A 9,440-nucleotide genomic window follows, 5' to 3' on the forward strand; every position below is an offset into this window, starting at 1 on the left:
GGGATCTTCCCACACCGGGGCACGAACCCGCGTTCCCTGCATCGGCAGGCGGACTCTCAACCACTGCGCCACCAGGGAAGTCCCATACTGTCTTGATTACTGTAGCTTTATAGTATAGTCTGAAGTCAGGGAGCCTGATTCCTCCAGCTCCGTTCTTCTTTCTCAAGACTGCTTTGGCTATTCGTGGTCTTTTGTGTTTCCATACGAACTGTGAAATTTTCTGTTCTAGTTCTGTGAAAAATTCCATTGGTAGTCTGATAGGGATTGTGTTGAATCTATAGATTGTTTTGGGTAGTATAGTCATTTTCACAATGTTGATTCTTCCAATCCAAGAACATGGTCTATCTCTCCATCTGTTTGTATCAACTTTAATTTCTTTCATCAGTGTCTCATAGTTTTCTGCATACAGATCTTTTGTCTCCTTGGGTAGGTTTATTCCTAGGTATTTTATTATTTTTGTTGCAGTGGTTAATGGGAGTGTTTTCTTAATTTCTCTTTCAGATTTTTCATCATTAGTTTATAGGAATGCGAGAGATTTCTGTGCATTAATTTTGTATCCTGCTACTTTACCAGATTCATTGATTAGCTCTTGTAGTTTTCTGGTGGCATCTTTAGGATTCTCTATGTATAGTATCATGTCATCTGCAAGCAGTGACAGTTTTACTTCTTCTTTTCCAATTTGGATTCCTTTTATTTTTTTTTTCTTCTCTGATTGCTGTGGCGAAAACTTCCAAAACTATGTTGAATAAGAGTGGTGAGGGCTTCCCTGGTGGCACAGTGGTTGAGAGTCCGCCTGCTGATGCAGGGGACACGGGTTTGTGCCCCGGTCTGGGAAGATCCCACATGCCGCAGAGCGGCTAGGTCCATGAGCCATGGCCGCTGAGCCTGCGCATCCGGAGCCTGTGCTCTGCAATGGGAGAGGCCACAGCAGTGAGAGGCCCGTGTACCGCAAAAAAAAGAAAAAGAGTGGTGAGAGTGGGCAACCTTGTCTTGTTCCTGATCTTAGTGGAAATGGTTTCAGTTTTTCACCATTGAGAACGATGTTGGCTGTGGGTTTGTCATATATGGCCTTTATTATATTGAGGTAAGTTCCCTCTGTGCCTACTTTGTGTAGGGTTTTTATCATAAATGGGTGTTGAATTTTGTCAAAAGCTTTTTCTGCATCTATTATGATGATCATATGGTTTTTATCCTTCAGTTTGTTAATATGGTGTATCACATTGATTGATTTGCATATATTGAAGAATCCCTGCATTTCTGGGATGAACCCCACTTGATCATGGTGTATGATCCTTTTAATGTGCTGTTGGATTCTGTTTGCTAGTATTTTTGTTGAGGATTTTTGCATCTATGTTCATCAGTGATATCGGCCTGTAGTTTTCTTTTTTTGTGACGTCTGGTTTTGGTATCAGGGTGATGGTGGCCTCGTAGAATGAGTTTGGGGGTGTTCATCCTTCTGCTATATTTTGGAAGAGTTTGAGAAGGATAGGTGTTAGCTCTTCTCTAAATGTTTGATACAATTAACCTGTGAAGCCATCTGATCCTGGGCTTTTGTTTGTTGGAAGATTTTTAATCACAGTTTCAATTTCAGTGCTTGTGGTTGGTCTGTTTATGTTTTCTATTTCTTCCTGGTTCAGTCTCGGAAGGTGGTGCTTTTCTAATTTGTACACTTCTTCCAGGTTGTCCATTTTATTGGCATAGAGTTACTTGTAGTAATCTCTCATGATCCTTTGTATTTGTGCAGTGTCAATTGTTAACATCTCCTTTTTCATTTCTAATTCTATTGATTTGAGTCTTCTCCCTTTTTTTCTTGATGAGTCTGGCTAATGGTTTATCAATTTTGTTTATCTTCTCAAAGAACCAGTTTTTAGTTTTATTGATCTTTGGTATTGTTTCCTTCATTTCTTTTTCATTTATTTCTGATCTGATCTTTATGATTTCTCTCCTGCTCACTTTGGGGTATTTTTGTTTTGTTTTGTTCTTCTTTGTCTAATTGCTTTAGGTGTTAAGTTAGGTTGTTTATTTGAGAGTTTTTTGTTTCTTGAGGTAAGATTTTATTGCTATAACCTTTCCTCTTAGAACTGCTTTTGCTGCATCCCATAGGTTTTGGGTCATTGTGTTTTCATTGTCATTTGTTTCTAGGTATTTTTTGATTTCCTCTTTGATTTCCTCAGTGATCTCTTGGTTATTTAGTAGCTTATTGTTTAGTCTCCATGTGTTTGTATTTTTTACAGATTTTTTCCTGTAATTGATATCTAGTCTCATAGGGTTGTGGTTGGAAAAGATACATGATATGATTTCAGTTTTCTTAAATTTACCAAGGCCTGATTTGTGACCCAAGATATGGTCTGTCCTGGAGAATGTCCCATGAGCACCTGAGAAGAAAGTGTATTCTGTTGATTTTGTCTGTTCTTCTGCGTCAGTTATTCTGCTATTGATTCCTTGTAGAGAATTTTTAATGTCATTTATTGTGTTGTTCATCATTGTTTGTTTGCTCTTTAGTTCTTCTAGGTCCTTGTTAAACATTTCTTGTGTTTTCTCCATTCTGTTTCTAAGATTTTGGATCATCTTTACTATCATTATTCTGAATTCCTTTTCAGGTAGACTGCCTATTTCCTCCTCATTTGTTTGGTCTGGTGGGTTTTTACTTTGCTCCTTCATCTGCTGTGTCTTTCTCTGCCTTATCATTTTGCTTAACTTACTGTGTTTGGGGTGTCCTTTTCACAGACTGCAGGTTCATAGTTCCTGTTGTTATTGGCGTCTGCCCCCCATGGGTAAGGTTGGTTCAGTGCGTTGTGTAGACTTCCTGGTGGAGGGGACTGGTGCCTGTGTTCTGGTAGATGAGGCTGGATCTTGTCTTTCTGGTGAGTAGGACCATGTCTGGTGGTGTGTTTTGGGGTGTCTGTGAACTTATTAGGATTGTAGGCAGCCTCTCTGCAAATGGGTGGGGTTATGTTCCTGTCTTGATAGTTGTTTGGCATGGGGTGTCCAGCACTGTGGCTTGCTGGCCGTTGAGTGGAGCTGGGTCTTAGCGTTGAGACGGAGATCTCTGGGAGAGCTTTCGCCGACTGATATTTCATGGAGCCGGGAGGTCTCTGGTGGACCAATGTCCTGAACTCGGCTCTCCCACCTCAGAAGTTCAGGCCTGACACCCGGCCGGAGCACCAAGACCCTGTCAGCCACACGGCTCAGAAGAAAAGGGAGAAAAAAGAAGAAATGAAATAAAATACAAGTTATTAAAATAAAAAATTTAAATAATTATTAAAATAAAAATGATAAAAATAAGAAAGAAGAGAGCAACCAAACCAATAAACAAATCCACCCATGATAACATGCGCTAAAAATTATACTAAAAAAACCAAAAAAACGGGCAGACAGAACCCTAGCACAAATGGTGGAAGCAAAGCTATACAGACAAAATCTCACACAGAAGCATACACATACACACTCGCAAAAAGCGGAAAAGGGGAAAAAATCATACATCTTGCCCTCGAAGCCCACCTCCTCAATTTGGGATGATTGGTTGTCTATTCATGTATTCCACAGATGCAGGGTATATCAAGTTGATTGTGGAGCTTTAATCCGCTGCTCCTGAGGCTGCTGGGAGAGATTTCCCTTTCTCTTCTTTATTCGCACAGCTCCTGGGGTTCAGCTTTGGATTTGGCCCAGCCTCTGCATGTAGGTCGCCCTCTGGTGTCTGTTCTTCGCCCAGACAGGAGGGGGTTAATGGAGCAGCTGATTAGGGGGCTCTGGCTCGCCCAGGCCGGGGGTGAGGGAGGGAGGGGTGTGGAAAGTGGAGCGAGCCTGCGGTGGCAGACACTGGCATGACGTTGCACCAGCTTGAGGGGCGCCATGTGTTCTCCTGGGGAAGTTGTCCCTGGATCATGGGACCCTGGCAGTGGCGGGCTGCACAGGCTCCCTGGAGGGGAGGTGTGGACAGTGACCTGTGCTCGCACACAGGCTTCTTGGTGGCTACAGAAGCATTTCATGCCCGTCTCTGGTGTTCACGCTGATAGCCGTGGCTCGCGCTCGCCTCTGGAGCTTGTTTAGGCGGTGCTCTTAATCCCCTCTCCTCGCGCACCCAGAAACAACGGTCTCTTGCCTCTTAGGCAGGTCCAGACTTTTTCCCGGACTCCCTCCCAGCTAGCTGTGGCGCACTAGCCCCCTTCAGGCTGTGTTCACGCAGCCAACCCCAGTCCTCTCCCTGGGATATCACCTCCAAAGCCCGAGCCTCAGCCCCGGCGGGTGAGCAGACAAGCCTCTCGGCCTGGTGAGTGCCGGTCGGCACCGATCCTCTGTGCGGGAATCTCCCCGCTTTGCCCTCCGCACCCCTGTGGCTGTGCTCTCCTCCGCGGCTTCGAAGCTCCCCCCTCCGCCTCCCGCAGTCTCCGCCCGCGAAGGGGCTTCCTAGTGTGTGGAAACTTTTCCTCCTTCACAGCTCCCTCCCACTGGTGCAGGTGCCTTCCCTATTCTTTTGTCTCTGTTTATTCTTTTTTTCTTTTGCCCTACCCAGCTACGTGGGGAGTTTCTTGCCTTTTGGGAGGTCTGAGGTCTTCTGCCAGCCTTCAGTAGGTGTTCTGTAGGAGTTGTTCCACGTGTAGATGTATTTTTGATGTATCTGTGGGGGGAAGGTAATCTCCACATCTTACTCCTCCGCCATCTTGAAGGTCCCCTAATATCCTATTTTAAAATTTACATTTATTTGGTTACCAGTGAAGCTGCTTTTTTTTTTTCTATTCTTTACTCTTTTGCCCAATTTTCTGTTCTGCTGTAGATATTTTTTCTTAAGAAATTTAAGAACTTCTTTGTCATTCATGCAGGTTTTCTCCTTTGGCTAGTTATTGTGATATACTGTGTGCCTAGATTTACTAATATTAAATTGTACTCCTGAAATAATTCCTCTTTCCTTATGGTGTAGTATTCTTTTTTAAAAATTAATTAATTTATTTTATTTATTTATTTTTGGCTGTGTTGGGTCTTCATTGCTGCACGTGGGCTTTCTCTAGCTGTGGCGAGTGGGGGCTACTCTTCGTTTCAGTGTGAGGGTTTCTCATTGTGGTGGCTTCTCTTGTTGCAGAGCACGGGCTCTAGGCACGCAGGCTTCAGTAGTTATGGCACAGGGGCTCAGTAGTTGTGGCTCGCGGGCTCTAGAGCGCAGGCTCAGTAGTTGTGGCGAACGAGCTCTGTTGCTCCACGGCATGTGGGATCTTCCCAGACCAGGGTTCGAACCTGTGTCTCCTGCATTTGCAGGCGGACTCCTAACCACTGTGCCACCAGAGAAGTCCTGGTGTAGTATTCTTTTTGTCTTGCTGAGTTTGGTTTGCTGGTATTTTATTTAGGATTTTTGCATCTATGTTCGTAAGTGACATTAATCTTCACAGTCTTCTCTCTCTCAGTGTTTTGCGCATGTGTTTACCAGGTTTTGTGGGTAGGATAACTTTAGTTTATAACATAATGGGGCTTAGTTCCTTCTTTTCCTCTATACTGGAAGCTATAGTTAGAGGATGGAAATTATCTTTTCCTTGTAAATTATAAAGAACTTACTCATAAAACTGTCTGGACACTATTATATTCATTGGAGGAAATATTTTTAAACAGCACAGGTTTCTTTCCCCATATTTTGTACATCTTTGTGATTCTAATTGGCTAAGTTTCCTAGAAAATCATCCATTTTTGAGATTTTCAAATTCATTAGCAATATCAAGATTTATTGAAATATAATGCACATACCATACAATTCATCCATTTAAAGTGGTTTTTAGTGTATTCACAGAGCTATAGATTCACAACCATCACCACAATCATCACAATAAATTTTATAACAGTTTTAAAACCCCCGAAAGAAACCCTATAGCCATTAGCACTCACTCTGTTTCCCCTTAATTCTCCCTAGCCCTAGGCAACTACTAATCTGCTTTCCGTCTCCATAGATTTGCCTCCTCTAGACCTTTCATATAAATGGAATCATATATTGTAATCTGTAGTCTTTTGTGTGACTGGATTCTCTCACTTAAGGTAATGTTTCCAAGGCTCACCCATGTATTAACATGGACTAGTACTTCGTTCTTTCTTTAATTTTTTTAAATTAATAGACTTTTATTTTTAGAAGTTTTAGTTTTACAGACAGTGAGCAGATATTACAGAGTTCCCACATACTCCCCTCTTCCCACTCCTCTGACCATAGTTTTTCCCACCAACATCTTGCATTGGTGTGGTTCATTTGTTACAAGTGATGAACCAATATTGAAACATTATTATTAACTAAAGTTCATAATTGACATTAGGGTCCGCTCTTTGTGTTGTACAGTTCTGTTGGTTTTGACAAATGCGTAATGTCATGTATCCGCCACTGCAGTATCGTATAGAATAGTTTTGATGAATAGTTGGAGCACAGGGGATTTTGGGTGCAGTGCAGTCCTTCCCTCCCCCAGAACCTCTAGCAAACCACTGCTTCTATGGCTTCATCTTTTCCAGAATGTCATGTAGTTGGAATCATACAGTATGTAGCCTTTTCAGATTGTCTTCTCTTAGTAATATGCATCTGAGGTTCCTCCATGTCTTTTCAAGGTTTGATAGTTCATTTCTTTTTAGCACTGAATAATATTCCTTTGTCTGGATGGACAACAGTTTATTTATCCATACACTAACCAAAGGACATTTTGCTTGCTTCCAAGTCTTGGCAATTATGAATAAAGCTGCTGTACATGTCTGTATAGAGGTTTTTGTGTGGACATAAGTTTTCAGCATGTTTGGGTAAATACCAAGGAGCATGATTGCTGGATCAAATAGTAGGAGTATGCTTGGTTTTGTAAGAAAGTGCCAAACTGTCCTCCAAATTGGCTGTACCATTTTGCATTCCCATCAGTGATGAACAAGAGCTCTAGCTGCTCTCCAGCCTTCCTAACATTTGGTGTTGTCAGCTGTTTAGATTTTAGCCATCCTAGTAGTGCATGGTAATATTTCATTATTGTTTTAATTTGTTATTCCTTAATTATATTTGATGTGGAGCATCTTTTCATATGCTTATTTGCCATCCATATGTCTTTTTTTGTGAAGTGTCCAGATCCTTTGCCCATTTTTTAAATTGGATTGTTTGTTTTCTTACTGTTGAGTTTTAAGGATTCTTTGTATATTTTAGGTACAAGTCCTTTATCCTACATATTTTGCAAATATTTCTCCCAATCTGTGATTTCTCTTTTCATTCTTTTAACAATGTCCTTCACAAAGCATAATTTTTGTGTGTGTGTGTGTGTGTGTGTGTGTGTGTGTGGTACGTGAGCCTCTCACTGTTGTGGCCTCTCCCGTTGCGGAGCACAGGCTCCGGACGCACAGGCTCAGTAGTTGTGGCTCACGGGCCCAGCTGCTCCGCGGCACGTGGGCTCTTCCCGGACCGGGGCACGAACCCGTGTCCCCTGCATCGGCAGGTGGACTCTCAACCACTGCGCCACCAGGGAAGCCCCCAAAGCATAATTTTTTAAAATAAAGTATAATTCTTTTTTTACAGCTAAATGATATTCCATTGTATGGATATACCAGATTTTCTTTATGCATTTACTAGTTGGTGGACACTTGGGTTGTTCCCTTTTGGCTATTATAAATAGTGCTACTATGAATATTTGTGTACAAAATTTTGTTTGGGCATAACATTTTTCATTTCTCTTGGATAGATATCTAGGAGTGGAATTGCTGGATCATATGGCTACTCTATGTTTAGCTTTTTGAGGAACTGCCAGACTTTTCCATAGAAACTGCCTGACTTCTCCAAAGCAACTGCACCACTTTACATTCCCACTAGCAATGTAGGAGGGGTTCCATTTTCTCCATATCCTCACCAACACTTGTTATTGTCAGTCTTTTTGATTACAGCCATAGTAGTGGGTATGAAGTAGTATCTCTTTGTGTTTTGATTTGCATTTCCCTAATGACTCGATGCTGAGCATATTTTCATGTGCTTCTTGGCCATTTGCATACTTTCTTTTCCTCTTCACTTTGATATTCTCTTCCATGAGAATTTCCCTGATTCCACTGATACCTTCATACACGTGTTTTTCAAATATTAACTTCCACATCTGAGCTTTCTCCTGAGATTGTCTCGGATTCCCATCTGCTTACTAGAGATTAATGTCCCGATTGCATCTCAGAATTAGTATATCCCAACTGAAACTCATCAGCTTTCCTCCCAAGCTATTTATTCTTTCTGCGTTTCTAATTCTGTTATTTATACCATTATTCTTCTAATCACCCGAACTTGAAACTTGTCATCATATCTGGATGTAAGGGAAATGGGATAGGGAAGAGCCGATTCATTACCAAGTTCTATGTTACTTTCATAATGTTTTGCATCTGTTTTCTCTTTATTCTCTCCTTCTTCATCTCTAACCTCTTTTGACTTTCTCAGTCTCTTATTCTCCTGGTTCTCTTACGTCTGATTATTTTATCTCAGGTTATTTTTACCTTAAATGACCTTAATTTTTACCTTAAATGTTATTTTTACCTTAAATGATCTGCCCGTTTCTTGACCATCTTCTGTGATCATTATAAATCTTCTGCCTTGGTTATTTTTACGTAATCCCAAGATGTGAACTATCATTTACACACTTATAACTCCCAAATATATATTTCTAGCTCTGAAATATCTTGAGAACTTCAGACACATGTATCCAACCATCTGCAGGACATCTCTATTTCACAGACTTCTCAAACTCAGAACAGTAATCCTTTGGTATCCACGGGGGATTGGTTCCTGCACTCCCGTGGATACCAAAATCTGAGGATGCTGAAGTACCTTATATAAAATGACACAGTATTTGCGTATAACCTACGCACATCCTCCTGTGTCCTTTAAGTAATCTCTAGATTACTTATAATACCTAATACACTGTAAACGCTATGTAAATACTTGTAAATACCATGTAAATGCTATGTAAATGTTTACCGAAGCATGGAAAATTCAAGTTTTGCTTTGGGGAACTTTCTGAAATTTATTTTTCAAATATTGTTGACATGTACTTTGTTGAATCCGTGGCTGTGGAACCTGTGGCTCTGCCAGCTGTATGGTTAAACTGAACTAGTCCCATCCCCGCTGCCCCCAAACTTGCTCTGCCTCTCAGTCGATGGCAATGCCATTGATCTGGGGTCCTTTAGGAAAATTGCCCTGAATCCGCTGTTTGTACCCCCATGCTGCTTCTTTGTTCTAGCTTTTATCGGCTCTCATGTAGACGGTTTCAGTGACCTGTAATCTGGTCTCTCACCGTGCTCCACAACCCCTTCCACCAACGCAAAGTTATTTTCCAAACTGAAAATTTAGTCATGGCCATTTCACGGCAAAGAACAAACAGAAACAAGAACACCAATAGTAACAACAAAATAAAAGCATGAAAATATTTAGAGTCGCCCTGGTGGCTCCTCAGTCTCCTGAAGCAGATAGTTCAAGCTCTCAG

This window comes from Leucopleurus acutus (assembly GCF_964270905.1).
Source record: "Leucopleurus acutus genome assembly, chromosome: X".
NCBI classification, from domain to species: Eukaryota; Metazoa; Chordata; class Mammalia; order Artiodactyla; family Delphinidae; genus Leucopleurus; species Leucopleurus acutus.